Source organism: Neopsephotus bourkii, unplaced genomic scaffold, assembly GCF_033783945.1.
Source record: "Neopsephotus bourkii isolate Nb327-2 ecotype Australia unplaced genomic scaffold, CSIRO-AGI_Nbou_v1 NB_1624, whole genome shotgun sequence".
Classification (NCBI taxonomy): domain Eukaryota; kingdom Metazoa; phylum Chordata; class Aves; order Psittaciformes; family Psittacidae; genus Neopsephotus; species Neopsephotus bourkii.
In genome coordinates, this window is record NW_026902099.1 from 11,565,100 (window position 1) to 11,582,327 (window position 17,228).

A 17,228-nucleotide genomic window follows, 5' to 3' on the forward strand; every position below is an offset into this window, starting at 1 on the left:
TTGTTCCAGTAAGCAGTCAGCAAACAACTGAAGTATTTCCTTTTATTTTCTCTGTTGTTAAAAGAACAAGAGGATGTTCAGGGAAATTAAAACGCAACATACAAAGTAATATTTTATGCAAAGTTATTACTTCAGTGGAACTCACTGGCACAGGATGTCAAGTAGTTTAGAGACATTCCTACAAGAATTGTATGTATACATGAATTAAAGCAGCTTGCAGGTTTTGGCATTTTGATCCCAGTCAGCATATCAAACCTAACAGGTTAGGGTATAAATTCAAAGGAGCAAGAAGGTTTATTCCAATTCAGTGCACTGTTATGTCACAGTATGAAAAGCCTTTTGCTTTCATTTTGATACAGGAGTTAAGCTGTTGCCAAAGTTCAAATACAGTGCTGGTAGGTTAGTCTTTTCTTTTAGAACAGCAAAGAATGTCATACTATTTTATATCTGTATGCTCATGCATAATGTGAAGTTAGTAGCTTTAATTTTCCTGGTGGCATAAAAAAAAGAGTAAGAACAGATTCAGTGGAGAAAAGGCTGTCTGCCCCTGTTGCTTTCCTGCCCTCTGTTGCCCCACTGGCCTTTTGGCAGCCTCTCCATCAATCTTTCAAAATTAAATGTTTCATATAGTGAGTCTTATCTTTCTCCTGCTCCTTACAAAATGCCTCAGCCATCCCTCCTCCCCAGCAGATAAGCTCCTGCAGCAGCTTCCCAAGGTTTGTTAATGTCTGCTTTCCCTTTGTGAAGACAGAGACCACCAGTTCTTTCCAGCTGCCTTAGTAGTTCATGGAGTCATCATTCCATGACCCACTGGCTGTCACTGTCTTTTGGCTTTGCTGTGAAGCAGATGCTGTTTGTGTTCTGCAGATTAAAATGAGAATGGGGAAGGGGGCAACAGGAAACAACTTCCCCTCTCCTAACTCCTTCATGAAGAAACCTTTATTATTGTTGCATTGCCTAGGAGCAAACGATTTTTTTACAGCATATTCAGTGCTAACGACCCTCTAAATGAATAAAATGTGCAGCTAGCCAATTAATACAAGGGGTTTGGTACAGCTACAGATTCTAATTATAAAATAGCTTTCCATCAGTCTCTAGTCTTTGGGGGCAGACGAGTCCATTGACTCTATCTCTTTTTAAGTGCATTGAGTTTGTTCCCTTGTATTGTCTTTGCTTTGCCTTTCAAGCATGTGAACATTTTACTTATATTAATAGAAGTCCAGTATTGCAGCAAGCTGTTATTACTCATGGGTTTAAAAAAATAATATAAAGGGGAACTCTGATGCTTTTTAAGGTGAATTAGATATTTTGACAAGCAATTGTTTTTTAGCAAATGTCAAATAAAACTGGGGGTAACTGGGCTCTTTCATGGTTGCACAGTCAACTCTTAGTTACTGAAAATAGAAATGGAGTATCCTAACCCACATAAATCTGTAACAGGTAATACAAAGCATATGCACATTAGGTAAGGACTTCCTGTGTTTGTTACATTTATCAAGGAGTGAAGTTAAGCTGAAGTAAAAAGTGAGGTCAGAATTCAAAGAAAAATGGTGTGTGTTTTTCCTTTTTTTCTTTTTTTGTTTTAGCACAGCACTGCTAATCTGCAACCTGGGTTACACACCCACAGACTACCAAGAGTTGACTGTACAATTCTGCATACCACAGACAACTTCCTTCTAGTTTATATTCATTGAGAGCTGTATAAATGTATACTGCTAATCTGATTGACTTTTCAGAGAAAAGAGGAGGCTCAGTCTGAGGTACGGTTCTTCAGAACTAAAATTCACTATGTTGTCTGCTTGTGTTTACTGAAGTGATTCTGAGTGTGAAGAAACCAGTGATACAAATCAGTAATGATCATAAGCATTCTCTTGCCATGACCATTAACAACAGGAGATGACATTTTGCAATGTATATGCCAGCAACAAATCAAAGAGTTTGATATTACACACCATGACTTTCCTTGAGGGGCCTGAAAATAGCTCATGCTTTATATTTAAAAAAAAATATATAAATAAATAAATAAAAGATGAAGCTGCCCATTTAAGTGGAAAAACAAGGGTGAATTTTAAAGTTTGCTCATTATAAAGAGTGAAGTGGTTTTCTGGTGTTCTTAGTTTGGCTGAACTGTGTGATTACGTAATTATACAATGATCAAAGGAGTGCCACAGTAAATAAGTTAGATTTTTTTATAGTCTAAAGAGGGAATAAATAGCAACAATCATCAGCCATTTGAAATAAAATAATTGCAGATGTCCATATGTTTCATAAAATTTAGATAGCAAAACAATTATTGGCATTTTCAGTACTTAGTGATTTTAGGTACTTGATGCTTTTAAAGAACAATGCCTTTAGACAGTGAGTTGGCTGATGCAGCCCAGTGAGAGACTTACTCTTTGCATCACTGGTTTTGTACTATGCCTTGTATTTAATAAGCACAAGAAAGGTAAACCCAGAATTCAACTGATATAATCTTCAACAAACTCTGCATCAGCTACAACAAAACTTCTCCAAATATTTGGCAAGTTACTGTCTCCAGAGATTATTCAAAATGATCATTGTGCTAATTCATGAAAAGTCTACTTCACCTTTATTAAAGAGCCATCCAGTTAAAGGTGCATATTTTTTTTCATCCTTCCATTGGTTGGCTAAGACAAGTTCTGCTGTAATGTGGAGTTAAAAAATCACAAATATGAAATAATTCATTTGAATTTCAGTTATTGCACTACCTATATGTGACGTTGTAGCCACATTTTAAATAACCTCACATAGTTTATGTCTGAAGAATGTAAATGATCTATGATGCAAAAAAAAACCCCAAACAATCATGTGCTTCCAGGTCATTCTTTCTCTTATTTCCATCGAATGTTACAGTTTCAATTTAGGAATGTAAAGGCAAACCCTGAAATACAAGTATGTTGGACGGGAGAGAAAAAATACCAGGGATAGATCTGTTAAGGTTATCTTTGCAGTATGTGTGTCATATATGGTACATGTCATATATGTATTGCATTTTATCCATGGTTATAATCTGTCAGTTTGCCTACTTTTTACCAGTACATATATGTTATATAGATACAATTTTCAAGCTGCCATTAACTGCAGCATTTCCTGAGCCCTTTTATTTTCATTCTGCAACCGTCAAGCTCAGGCATGCTAACATCCTTATGCAGATTGAAGAAACTGCTAAAAATATAAAGTTTTGCACTATCTCAGCAGATCAGGTCCTTCACATAGTTTAGGAGGGTGGCACAGATATTTTATGACTATTCTGGGCAGCAGGTTGGAGGATACAACAAACTTTTCACCCCTGTTTATGAGCCAGTTAAAAAACTGCTGTTATCCCGTAAAGAAGCCACCTCCTGTCACAGTCCATCACAGCCCTGTCACCCTCTTCATGTTGAGTTTAAGTTGGACTTTGGTTGTGCATACTCTGAGTACTAAGTGGGTGAAATTCAGCAGTGAGCCTACAATAAGGAATGCCTAGACAACATTCATAGGCTACAGACAGGTGATAACGTGCTTTTCTTCTCAAAACAGCAGAAGCAGCAGAGGCCCAAAGGTAAACGGGTGGTTTTTTTGTGACCTGGTTGATATCTCATGCCTTGTTGGCCCCTCAGAAGTGACTGAGAAGATCTGGTTTATTTTTGATTTGGGGTTTTTGTGGAAAATGCATGCCATCTCAGCTACTCCATTCTATCCCACCGATTACCAGTTGAGCATTTGATTTTATGCTCAATCAAGTTTGTATACTCTTTAGAATACATATTTAATAGTAAAACATATTTGTAGCTTTGAACTGATTAAGGACAGGTATATCAGTGTATGTGCTTCCTCATTTCCATAAGCATTTCCTCATTTCCATAAGCATTTCCTGTTCCATAAGCACAAATCCTGCTTTTTTAAGTTAAGGCACTCTAAAATTACATGTTTCCTGAATTCTCTGTGGAGGCCTTTAAACTTTGGAAAATCCTCCTGTTTGTTGATCCAGAATACTAAATGCAGTTTCTTAGGGCATACCACAGGGAACATTTTATTTCTCTGACTGCAGGACTGTTTGGACATCAGAGACTGGAAATGTGCATTTAGGTCATGTATAATAATTTATTGTAATGACTGGGCAATAGAATCAATAGTGGTGGGACTGCTAGAATAGGATATTTCAGTAACTGCAACTTTAAATTACATAGTAAGACATCTAGCACAAAGCAGAAATGCTCCTTTTGTAAGATGATTATGTACATAGAAAGTAAACACACACAAATGAGTACAGTTCTATAGGATTTTGATTAACATATTCAGTCATAGCTACAGCAAGACGGGCACAAAGCAAAAAAGAGAAAGTAGCGTACCATTTGCTATGTAATCCTTGTAACTGGCTCAGTTCCTACAATTCCTACTCAAGCAGAATTTTCCCTCTCTTGTGGAAAATTGTCTCAATAAAGACTACAAGATCTTTATAATTTACATAAGTGTTTATGTTTTTTACTTGACCAGTTCTCAGTGAGAGCATGGCATAGGAGGACTTGTAATTTCTGTCATAGTCTGTGGGCAAAAGCAATCTTTTGATTGGTTTCAAGAGGGAAATATATATATATATATACACACACACACACATAGAGTGACTTTTCTTAGACTCCCCAAAGTCGTGTAGTTGAGCCCAAACAGGGACAGCTCAAGCCCTTTGCAGGACACAAAGTACCACACTTAGAATACAGTAAGTGAGTATAAAATCTTGATGCAAGGAAGGAGAGGGACATTTAGTAATAGCTTGCTATGCTATGTAGTTGTAAATAATGTTTTTGGACTCATTTGTAACCTTCTTATAAGCTCCTAAGTGGTGCTAAGGGCATCTGCAGTAAGGTGGGGTGTAGTGCTTCAGCTGAGTCCTTATCCCCACTTCTTCACAGAGGGGTGGACTGGAAGCAGTACACATTTTAGGCTGGCTGTTGCATCAAACACCTTGTGTAGCAGTAATACTCACTAAACTCAGCAGCCTCAGGATTTCCTCCAGATGGGTTATTTGGTCACAGCCAACTTTTTGAAACTTGTTTTTCTTTCAGTGTTTTCTGTGAGTAGTTTCTGTTCTTAATAGGTGGAAAGAAATGCATGTAAAGGGAATGAATGAGTTGAGAAAATCCTTGTCAGCCCAGTCTTGGTGTGAGGAATTTCATCAGGGTGTAAATAGGTGTGGAAGCTCCTCACAATTCTTCCACATCTCAGACACTCTGGTTCTTCAGTGTAGTTAGCATTTACACATACAAGGGGCTCAAATGGTCTGCCCCAGGCACTATTCAGTCTCTTTCCAATGTTCATCTCCAGAAAGACACGCACCATTTTTTGTGGAGGCTCTTCTATATAGATGACCATCCTCTAAGAGGTACATTGTCACAGAAGCTGAGATTTGTTGTTTCCTTTGGTTATTGCAGAAAACATTTCAGTTTTGTACCTTTTGTATTAAAATTTCATGTTAAACTTGCTTTTTAGCATACTAACTTAAATGTGGTATCACAGAAAAGCCCATTACCCCTCCCAGTCGGGAAGACCACCAGTCTAACTGGTAAACACAGTGTTGGTGGGAATATTTTGATCCTTTGGCATCAGTTAAATGCTAATGCAATAACAATTATTGCAGTATTTGATTGTATGAACCCCCTGAAGGGGTTAATTTCCTGCTTTGACATTTTTCTTATGCAAATATCCTCATCCCATTTCATGCAAGACAGGTTTGGCAAATGTGGCTGCTTTGGGTGGTATTGACATCTAAGTTATGCCATCTAAGGACAAGTGCTGGCTGCTAAATAATTTATTCATTTAAATTTCAGAGGAAACTGTGAAACTACCCCAAAAAAATGAGCAATGTATGTGATCCATTAAACATTGGCTTTGGTACCTGACTATTGTCAGACTTCCCATTCAAACCTAATACAGAATTAGAACCCAAGCTGTCAAGATAATTCCTAGTCACTGAATGTAACTATGAAATGGTATTGTTACATATATTCTACTTGACTGCTTCTTTGCAAATATTGAAAAAGTGTGTATGGTAAGACTCAGATGGAAAAGCCTTGACCATACTGAAATAAGTAATAAAATGCCTGTTGCTTTCAGTGAAGGCAGTGTTCTATAAATCTTAAGTTCTAAAGACAATGGATGCATGCCATGCAGTTGATGTATACGTTGCACTTGTATGCCCAGCATATCTAAGAAATGAGTTTTTAAGGTCCACTTCTCATTCTTAAGCTTTTTTGTTCTGATTTCTTCATGACAAGGTCTTCATACTACGCTCTTAAGCAATGAAATCTAAACTCCTTCCATAATTTGTATTTATATATAACCACGTTGCATAATAGCCTCTTCATAGACAATTACCCCTTTGTATTAGGTTTTGTGAAAAAGCAACTGCTGTCTAAAAGCAAACAATTAAAAGATTACACAAGATAGGTGCAGACAAATGGGATTCCAGGCAAGGGTGATTCCAAGTAACTGATGAGACAGTGCTGGTAAGCATGACGGGCAAGGAGATCCCAGCATATTCAGGCTTTGTGAGGGGGAGAGCTGGGAGAGAGAAAAGGGAAAAGGAAAGAGAGGGGGAGAGATATATTTGAAAAATGAAGTTTTAAAGGAACTGAAAAATAGCAGGGGGATGGATTGTCAGAAGGGAAGAGCAGCTTGGGAGAAAGTACAAAGGCTGTTTCTTGAAAATCTAATTGTCAGTAGTAATTGTCAGTGATAGCCTGTCAACATGAGCAGATTGGAACCTCTTGATAAAGAAAGAAACATGATAGGCCAAGAGGAGAATGAAGTCACATCAAAGTGGAGGGAGAAACATAGCTACTGATTCACAGCATTAGGTGGAGAGAGGTCATTAGAGGGCAGGCTGAAAGTAAGGTTCAATGAAAACAACTGGTGAAAGCCAAGGAGACTGACTCCAGGTAGTGACTGCAGTCAGGGAGCTTAAAAAGAGTGGCAGAGATGGCGGAATAGCTGACAGAATAAGTGGGATACAGGTTTGTCATTCCCCCACCCCTTTTTTTTTTTCCCCCCACCAAGTTAAGAAAGAGATTGCATAATGCTTGAATTGTATGGGAAGAGACAGAGGACAGAAGAAGGTGATGAAACCAGCAAAGTAGTGGCTGAGGGTCAGGACTAGCTATTGATAAGGGTGGTGGGAGGTGAGGATAGCTGAAGGGAAGGCTGGCAGAAATACCAAATTTGGATGAATGTTCTTGGAGTAAAGTGATGAAATGTGCAGCTGAGATTCCAGGAGATGGAGGACGCTGGGAAAGATGGAAAGGATGATAATAACAAGAAAGGGGAATGACATCAGTCAGGGAAGGGGAGGGACGAAGAAGTGATTAACATCCATCTTGCAGGAGTGTGGCAAAAGCCAACAGTGAGGTCACCCAGACAGGAACGGGTTGTTGTTGTCTGTTATAGGTGCTGCTTATCAATTACACTGTGCTAATTTCTGGCAAAAGGAAACAGTGTCAAGCGATTCCAACATTAGTGAGTTCTGGGCAACTGTGGTCTCAGTGCTCTTGTAGCGTCTCATAACCTGTATTACATCTGAGTTCAGTAGGAGCTTGAAGAAAGACTGACTAGTATCTATTATTTACTGTTCTTTCGTTTTTAGTATCTTAACAGGAGTCTCTGTTCTACATTCATGTTCTTTTTCTTGCCTTTTTTGTAACTTTACTAAGAAAAACTACATGTTCTTTGTAAGTGACAACTATGTATTTAGAGTATGTTGGTCCAGCAATTTTTATAACTTTCAGACTGAATGATAGCTCTTCGGAACAGTGAAAGTGCAGTTTCTGTGCAATTTGAGAGCACTGCAGTGTTTTATTGTCATTATCTCCCATAATGGTGGTATCTTGGTCTGGTGAAGTGACCATTAGGATGAAAGCCAGTAACATCCAGGTTCTCATTGCAGCTTTGCCACTAACATCACTGAATGAGTGACCTTGGGTGATTCATACAGGCCAACTTTTCAGCTATCCACTAATTTTAAGCAATTCAAGGACACTTTGGGTTCCCAGTTTAAGACACTAGTGAATGTATTTGTAAGAAAATGCAGCACCCGTAAGTATACATTGTGTTAATGTGGTAGGTGTATAGGTGGTGAAGCCAATCAAGAATATTCTGTTTAACTTGGTTAGCCAAGTCTTGGCCTTCTGTGGGAGATTTTATCTTCCACTTCTCAGCCTTTTCCTTCCTGAGAAACTGAAAATATTCCAGGAAGAAAAGTTCTAATTCCTGACCACTGTTTTAAGATTAGGGCCAACAGTATCTTGAGTTAGTCTTCCAAAAATAAGGCAACCAGATCAATGGTCAGCTTGAAAATGTGGGTTGAAAACTTTTTTCTGCATTGTTTGCCAGTTGAATGGAATGGCTAATAACCTAACTTACTCGAAGGATGAGAGGCTTAATTATGTAATGTTTCTAGATTGCTGAAACTCGTTATAAATCAGGATTTACCCCCTGTAATTGACAGGGCCATGGTAAGATGGCCAGAGCCGCCCGAGGCAAGCAAATAATTGTTAAGAGTTTTTTCAGTTAAAGGTTGATGAGACAGTGTGGTGGTCAGCTTCCGTTGCTGACAGTAGACTTTGCTGACTGCAGCCCCAAAGTTTGGAGACAACTGTGACAGATGATTTTGGATGTTCAGATAACCTCATCTTGCCAAGAGATATGTTCATTAAGTTGTCAAGGAACTGAAATGTATGCATTGCCCATCCATCTGGCATATAATTTAAATACAGCTGAATTCCTGACCTCAGATATGATATAAGCATTTCTGAGTAGACGTGACTGATGAATTTGCATAAACACAGGCTCTTAGAATAAAAATGCATTTAGAAAGGAAAGTAAAAAACACTCCTGAGATCTAGAGTCTCGTGACAACAGTGATAGATGGTAACATACTCAAATAAAAAAATACTTCTCTGAGTACTAATATTTTTAAAATGTTTGCACAGGATTTTTGGTACAATTAATAAAGTCTCTCTGTAGCCTGAAGAAAGGTGTCAGCAGCTGAAGTGCCTGAAACTCAGATACTGAATTAATCACAATGAGTTTTCTGAGGGCTGAATAGATAATCTGCATGATTTTAAATATTAAAAGCTTTTGTCAGGGTAGATGTGCCTGCAAAAATGCAAGCTGGCAGTTACACATGATTAAGTCACAGTTGTCTGGGCAATTCCATATCTGGGTTACCACAAAATATTATAAATAAAAACAAGTATTGATACCTGATTAAAAAAACCCAGTACTTCTGTCAGGTAGCAATGCTGTCATCAGTTAGGTGGACTTTGGCAATGTTGCTTTAACATCTCAGTATTTGAAACCAAATCATACCAATACAATGTTAGAACTCAACCGTGTAAAACCTGAGTGAGGAGACATAATGACCCTAAGGGAACAGTAGCACCATGGAGGCTATGTGTGTCCATTTGGACCAACCTAGCCTCTCTTGGAACAGCCTAGTTCCCTTGACTGTCAGTGGACTTTTAACAAATAGATTGCTGGTTTGATTGATAGGTTTAGAGAGGCATTTTCTGAATTCTGGAGGCTTTAAATCTAGGTGCCTGAATCAGAGCCTGAGGCTTGATGGTGAACACCCTTTCAGTCGTTCCTCAGGTCTCTCTGTGAGAAAACTGCCTCACTCTTAATACTGAATGTAACATAAAGAGGAGACTTTTTTTTCACTGTGCAGTAGAGCTGGTGCATGAATTTAAAGTTCTGCACAAGCAGGTGGCAACACCTTCTTTTCCACTCCCTTTCTCGGCATGGAGTGCATCACTGTCTTCAAGTCACGAATCTAGGGATGAGTTTATCAACAGAGATGATAGCAAAGCCTCCCTCTGCTGTATGAGGAGTTTAAAGAGTGATGTATTTCTCACAATCTCATGAGCATATTGAAAACCTGTTTCACTTACAGGCACTTCTGAACAGTCTGTCAATAGCTGTTCCTGCCAGCTCTTGTGGATATCCATGGGATGTCCATGTCACTAGTGTCAGAGCGAGTGACCCTGCCATCTGGTAGATCCTCAAAATTCACATGGAATTTAGTAGTTCCAAAGGGCAGAGACCTCTCCCAGCACCCACATGAGGAATATAAATGCAAATCTGTAATGTCCAGTCTGTACAAGTACTGCCCCACTCTTTCAGTTCTTTCCTTTCTCCTTTTCCAGATGCTACAGCCTTAAGACATTGTGTTCTTGGAGGGCAACAACTGCAGAACTCAGCCGTATTTGTCTGTATCCAACAAAAATTCAGCAAATACTAGTTCATGTCTTGAGCTAGTTTAACTTGATATCCCTGTGCTTGCTTTCAAGTGTCTCGTTGGAGGAGGGCAGAGTATGACCCAGGTGAAAATCAAGGTTTACCCTGTCAGGACTGCTTAAATCTGTAAACATTTGCATCATCTGGTCTTCATTCTGTCTCCATTGTTCAGTAGTATGGAGGCTCAAGAGCAACTTAAAAGTGCAAAAGGCTCCGTGATGTTCTGTCCAACATAGGTTCTTGCTTCAGCTCACAATGACCATCCCATAGTACCTTCCTACATACATCATCTAGTAAAGAATCCAGACTGGTATTCTGGGATACCTGTGATGAGTTCAAGCTGTGCTGTGGTTATGTGTGTCCCATTGCTACTGCTGGAAGGGCATGTTTAAAAAAGGTGGCATGCCAGCTCTTGAAAGCCTCCTCCTCCTGACTGCAGGCTTGCATCCAAACAGTTCAAGCTATGGCTGTAAGCCACACACAACTCCCAAGGTGATTTCTACATCTGGGGCGTAAGCAAGTGCTTCTGTGCTCGGGATGTGTGGTGGTACAGGCATGTCCTTAATCAATTGATGGACTAGTCAGGATACTCATACCTTTCTTATTGTTGCTCATGCCTCTAACCCAAGCAGCACACTGAGCAGCAAGAGTTGTCTCTGAGGACCAAGGAAAGAATAAAATGTGGGCACTGCAGGGTGGGCAGAGGGAAGAGTTGCAGTGGGAGGGAGGAGATGAGCATTGGCTTTCATTGTGAAAGAGAAGGACAGATGACAAAAATTGCAATGTCAGAGGCAGTATACCTAGGAGTAGTGTGAGCGCTCAGAGAGCAGAGGCAATGTGGAGAGATTATGAGAGAAAAAAGGGGTTTTGGGACAAGGAGCAAAAGAAATGCATGGGCAGGCAGGCAAGCAGGTCTGGGTGAGAAAGGATGGTGATTTGAAAGGCTGCTGAAATGTAACCATTCATCAGCAGCCATTCTGTGCATTGGGAGGTCATTTTAGACACAGCCAAAGTGGCTTGGTTTAGGGGAAAACATGAATCATGCTTAAAAAACACAATAAATGCAGCCAGAAGGCTCTCAAAGAATACTGGGGTCAGTGGCAATTGGATCCGATGATACTGTTTTTTCCAGGCCAGCTAGCAATTCTGGTGAACACTCTATTGAGGGCAGGACAAGGCAGAGGGAAGGTATGAGAGGCCATACTTGAAAGAGATGTGGTATTTGATGCTTCCCCTGCAGCCTGTCTCACAGTGTGCTCCTGTAAGGCCTTAACTGGAACTGAAAACTGCTGCTCTTTTGCAGAACTCCCAAGGGAGAAGGGGAGCAGCATTGCCTTTGCTGTTGTGGGGATGATTTCTTTCCTCCTTTTCCCTCCTGTGACACAAGCAGGGAAATTGATATTCCAGCCCATTGATCCTGCTTGGTGAATCTGGCACAGCATTATTTAAGATGACTGGAATTTTTACTTCTTTTTTAATTGTTGCCATCTGACTTAGCATTTGAAAAGCCTTGAAGATCATGTTATGTGCACAAGCCCAGATAATTTGTTTGTTGCAAGGACCCCAGTTATAAGATGCGGATATCCAAGGCCGTTGTGGAATTAAGACTTAAAGCCATTTAAGCAAGTTTGCATGTGAGTAAATAACCCTATGCCTCCTGCTGCCAAGAAGTATCGAGGCAGAGCCCAAAGAGCCGGTGCTTTCAGCACAACACTGCCCTCTGGAGCTTTCTGAATCACTCTCATCGCAAACCGAACAAAGAACATCAGAGAGAAAAACAGAAAGGCCTTGGTCTCCAATGTGAAAATGAATATCACAGTGCTCACAGCGCAGTGAGTGCTGAAAGCAGCTGTACTGCAGAAGCAATGGAAATACAACGACATTCAACCCCATCACAAATACCAACAAATATTTTCAGCTCTGAATGGAAGGCAGAAAGTAATTGAGTATTTTAAACAGACCTGGAAAGAATAACATACAATAATAAAAATGCTTTTTAATTTTGCTTCAAGGTGTTGGCAGCATTCTAACAAAGAAAATCAACAAGCTATTGGGAAGGAGAAAAATAATTTGCTCTCTCAAAAATCTATTTTAGATGCAGATCTTTTTCTACTGTGCATCCTTTCACATTTTGATAGTGTTTATGTCAACGCAAAGATGATATGTTACCTTGTGCTGTCAAGAGCTTACCAAAATAAACCTCATCAACAAGGCATTAAATAATAATATCACCTTTCCCCTGAAGTTTTTATAGTCTCTGTGATGTACTTATGCATATTTTTATAAGAACTTAAATTATTGATTCCCTCCTTCCATCATACCTGTCTAACCAGTGAAGTGTATATAGAATGCAGTCCTGTTCTAAGCTGTGTTAAAGAACAATCCCTTAATTGAAAGCCTGGACTTGTTAGAAGTGAATTCCTTGAGTTTACACAGGGCCTAATCTTGCAAATGCAACCTATAACCAGTAACAATACATCATTAGTGATATTTCTAATAGCAGATCTTGTTCTCAGTAAAACACATGCACAGAATTGGATTCTAGGACGTAAGAATCACATTCCTATACCTTCGCTACCCAGTATTTGTCTGTTAGAGACGAAAGAGCTGATGTTAGAAAGTACCTCTGGAGATCATCTGGATCAAACACCTGCTCAAAGGAGGTTAAGCTAGAGGAGGTTGTTCAGGGCGTCAGGTTTTTAGTGCTTCCAAGGGTGAAGGGTCCACAACCTGTTTGGGTAACCTGTTCCAGTGTTTGACCACCCTCACAATAAAGAGAGATTGGGTTTTTTCTGTGCTTTTCCTGGTTTTTAGTTTGTGGCTATTGCCTGTTATCCTGTCACTGAGCACAGTCTGTCTTCTCCCCCAGTCAGGCATTTACACATATTGATAAGATCCCTCCTTAAGCAATTCCAGCTAAGCAGTCCCAGATCTCTCAACATCTCCCCATATACCCTTAGTTATCTTAGTGGCCCTTTGTTGGACTCTCTCCAGTACCTCCACATCTCTTTTGTACTGGGGAGTCCAGCACTGAGCCCAGTGCTGAGTAGAAGGGAAGGATCACTTCCCTTAACCTGCTGGCAGTGCTCCTCCTAGAGCAGCCCTGAACACTGTTGGCCTTCTTTGCCACAGTGGTTTATTGCTGGCTCATGTTCAATTAGAGGTCTACCAGGATTCTAAAGGTCCTTTTCTGCAAAGTGGCTTCTAGCCAGTCAGCCTGCAGCCTGTGCGAGTGCCTGAGGCTCTTCCTCCTGAGGGGAGTTCATAGTGCAGTTCAATACTATTAGGATAGTAGCTGCCAGTGTTTGAAAAGAACAGAAATAATAACTTGGGAATAAATGACTCTGTTACTGTAGTCGAAAGAAAGGTTATTTGAATACCAGTAGACTAAGGGGAATGGATTGCAGCAAACAGAAATGGTAAGAAAATGGAAGCAGTGGTTCCCAGGTGAGAGAATGTCTGATCACAGAAACAGAACTCTTGAATGATTCACTCAGGGCTTGATCTAGTACTTACTTAAGCCTACAAGAGCTTTCCCATGGTTTTGTGGGGCACTGAATAAAGCCAAAATGTATCATGAAGAAAGGAAGAAAAGTTGCACAACATTTTTTTCTAGCCTGCTAATAATAATCAGGCAGCAGAGCAAGCTTCTAGAAATAGTGGGATATTCTGAAGAGATGTCATAAACTGAATTTAGAGTACTACAGATGTAAAAATGTCAACTAAGAGCATTAGTAGTCTTAGGCTCAGTGAGGTAAACAGTTGCTTAGCTACAATTAATTAATTATGTCCCTAAATTTTTGCAGGACTGATACATGTATGGGAAAGGACATCCAGAGCAAACCACAACACAGAAATTCTACATTTCCTTCCTCTGCTTCTCAGGGAATAAAAACTAGCTTGGCACTACAAGATTTAAATTTGTGTGTCTTAGGCAGTTAACTCCAGTGCAAGTAGTGAAGGAAAAGAAACGATTATGCATTTTACCCCGTGAGACTAGTTATGAAATACTGATGCCAACACTGCAGTGTATAATAAAGCTAATAATAATTAGCAGGTTTCATCCTTAGTGCAGCTGAGTAAGTTTAATAACATGTTTTAATTTCAGTTCCAAATGGATGGCATGGGTCAGCCTGGCTGATCTGCATGTGTGTGTATCAAGAAGACTCAAAGCTGCTTTTCTCTTAATAAACTAAGAATTTTCCCAAAACCTTGTTTTGTAAAATTTATGACACAGAAAGTGGAATTCAAATACCTTTTCCTCTTCACAGAATATAAGTTGAAATAAAGTTGGAACACAGAGTTTATGGAGCACATGTCCTTGTTAGGTAGGAGATAGGATCTGAATTTAGGCCCATGGATAAGGGCTTTAGGAAGATAACTTACAAAGGAAATCGGTCCTTACATTCCTGTCCTGAAATAGAAACAGATCAGAGAGATCTGAGGCATTTGTTTTTGCTTCTATGTTTTATGAGAAAATCTAAATTTCCTATACAGCATTCAGAAGTTTACTTATTCCACTCTTTCATTAATAATTAATTTTAAAACTCTAAATGGGAGCTCTTCTCTTTCCAAGGTGAAGAGCTCTTCACCTCCCATGCTCACTGTATACGGCATTTTATATTCGGTGTACAGATACACTGAAAAAAGTTTAAACCTCTTATTTCTGAGTGTCCTCCCAGATAAGATTGCCAAAGCAGAAACCTGTGATCAGAAATCACTGCAGGACTTTTTTTCTTCCTGTTGTTTATACAGCTGTCTCCTAGCATCCAGCCACATTCTGATGGATGCCAGCTTTTTTACCTGAGGTCTTTAGGATATTTTCTATTTTAAATACCTTCAGATACAAAATCTTTAAAGTGTTCCTTTGTAAGTTTGGATAGTTAAATTTATTTTAAGTGCAGCTTTTTTACTGATATCCTTGTTATCATTGTCTAATCATTAAAGGAGTAGAAGGTCTTGTCCTCAAGGATATCAGTTTAAGATCAGCTCTGTGTATGTATTTAGCTAACTCAGAGGACATGATGTGGCTCGTAGTGATTAATAGCTGTTCTCCAGAAGCTGGCATCTTCACTGAGGTCTACCGTATACCTAATTAAATTGGTCCCGGTGAATTTAATCTTGAGATTCCAAACACACCAAAATTAAGCACGATTTTAACTATAGCTATTAAATTATGCTTTCTTTTTACTAGGAAATACGGACATGCAACACTTTAGTAACACATGAGATGAAAGATTAATAATAATTTAGAACAATTTACAACTTTTGTCTGGAAATAGGATAGTATTATTATTTAAAAAAAGAAAAGAATAATTATTTAAATATTTATCCAGTATAGGCTAAAAGTAAGTCCTTACTTGCTATAGGTCCTCTGACATTAATGAAATCAATATACATATGAGGATGTGGACTATCATTTAGGCACACTGCCACCAAAGTGAATGATGCTTTACCCTTGACTTCAATAATACCAAGTAGCAAACCAGACTGACTATAGGGATGACTGTAATTTAGGCACTGGAATGCCTAAAGATAAACAACTGTTTCATACTTGTTGATTCAGAGGAGTGGTAACATATCCTTAGAAAGCATACTTAATTAATGGGAAGAAAGTGCTTACCCAGAGGGCAAACAGGAAAGCCTACAAACTGAGCAAAGTAAGAAAGTGCTTGCTGGTAAGTGACAATGGGCACAAAAGCGCTCTTCTGACCTCCTGTCCTGGGAGGCTTCCTTGTCCTGCCAAGATCCAGACCACAAAATCCTCTCCTGGGGAAGGCTGATTCTTTTAAAACAGGACTCTGGGGTTGATTAGAGATCTGGTAGTTCAATCCCTCCTCAGTTTGAGCAAATTCAAACCTACCATTTCATCCTTCCATGCCCCAGGATGAGACTGTGGAACAATCTGTTTAAGTAGAGTCATTGTTTAAACAGCACTGTGTGACTGATGAAACTGAAAGGAAAGCAAGCATGGAGGAATTTGGTGTTACAGCCTAGTGATTATAAGAGGTGCGTGTCTGGGATAAATTCCAGAATCATTGCTGATAATTTTGGACCACTGTCTACAGTTTCTGCTGGGTGACTATTTCTAGGGGTTTAGTCAAGTTGCAAACTGAGTAGCCTGGTATCAATACCAGGATAGATAAAGGAACAGCTGGAAAAACTTAGACAATAATTAGTCCAAATCATGAAATTCATGGTAGGATTCATGAATTATTAATTCAAGGGAAGAAAAGGTTTAATTGATTGATACTTCTGACTAAAATACAATTGTTCAAAGCAATGTTGGAGATGTAACGTACTTACACTTTGATACATCATTTGACCCAGACTTGTACAACTTTCTGCTTAAGAAACAGGCTACAAAAATAACTGTTTAAAGCCACTGAGGTCTGAGTAACCGCCGATGTGAAACTGTAGGCTCTGAATCCCCGTCAAACAGAAAAAAAAAGTTATTGCAGCCTTCAAGGATTTGCTCTTGGCTACAGATGGTTTCTTTTTTTATCAGTGACCAGGAGGAAAAAAAAAAAAATCATTATTGAGAAAGTTTACAGGGATTGAGAGAGCAGTAAACAGTGAGGCTGACAGGTCGCTGATAGAATTTGGATTGTGTTTTTGAGCAGGCACAGGCAAACAGTATGCATTTCTGATCAGTTTATTGGCTCATACTTCACGATCAGGAGCTTGGTACTAATGAGCAATCACTCTGACAATGACTTACTGGCCTGGTAATCAGCCAGACACCAGTTCCCAGTGCACAAGTGTGGCTGAAGGGGCCAAATGAAATCCTTCAGTATTTAAACAAAGCCATGTGGAAAAGGAGGAGTAAAGAGGTGGTTTCATTTGAATGTTTGGTTTGGACATGGCTGCTACCAGAATACCATGACCAATTTCTGGCTGGGTAAGTGGTTAAAGATTTAGAGAAACCCATCGCAACGATA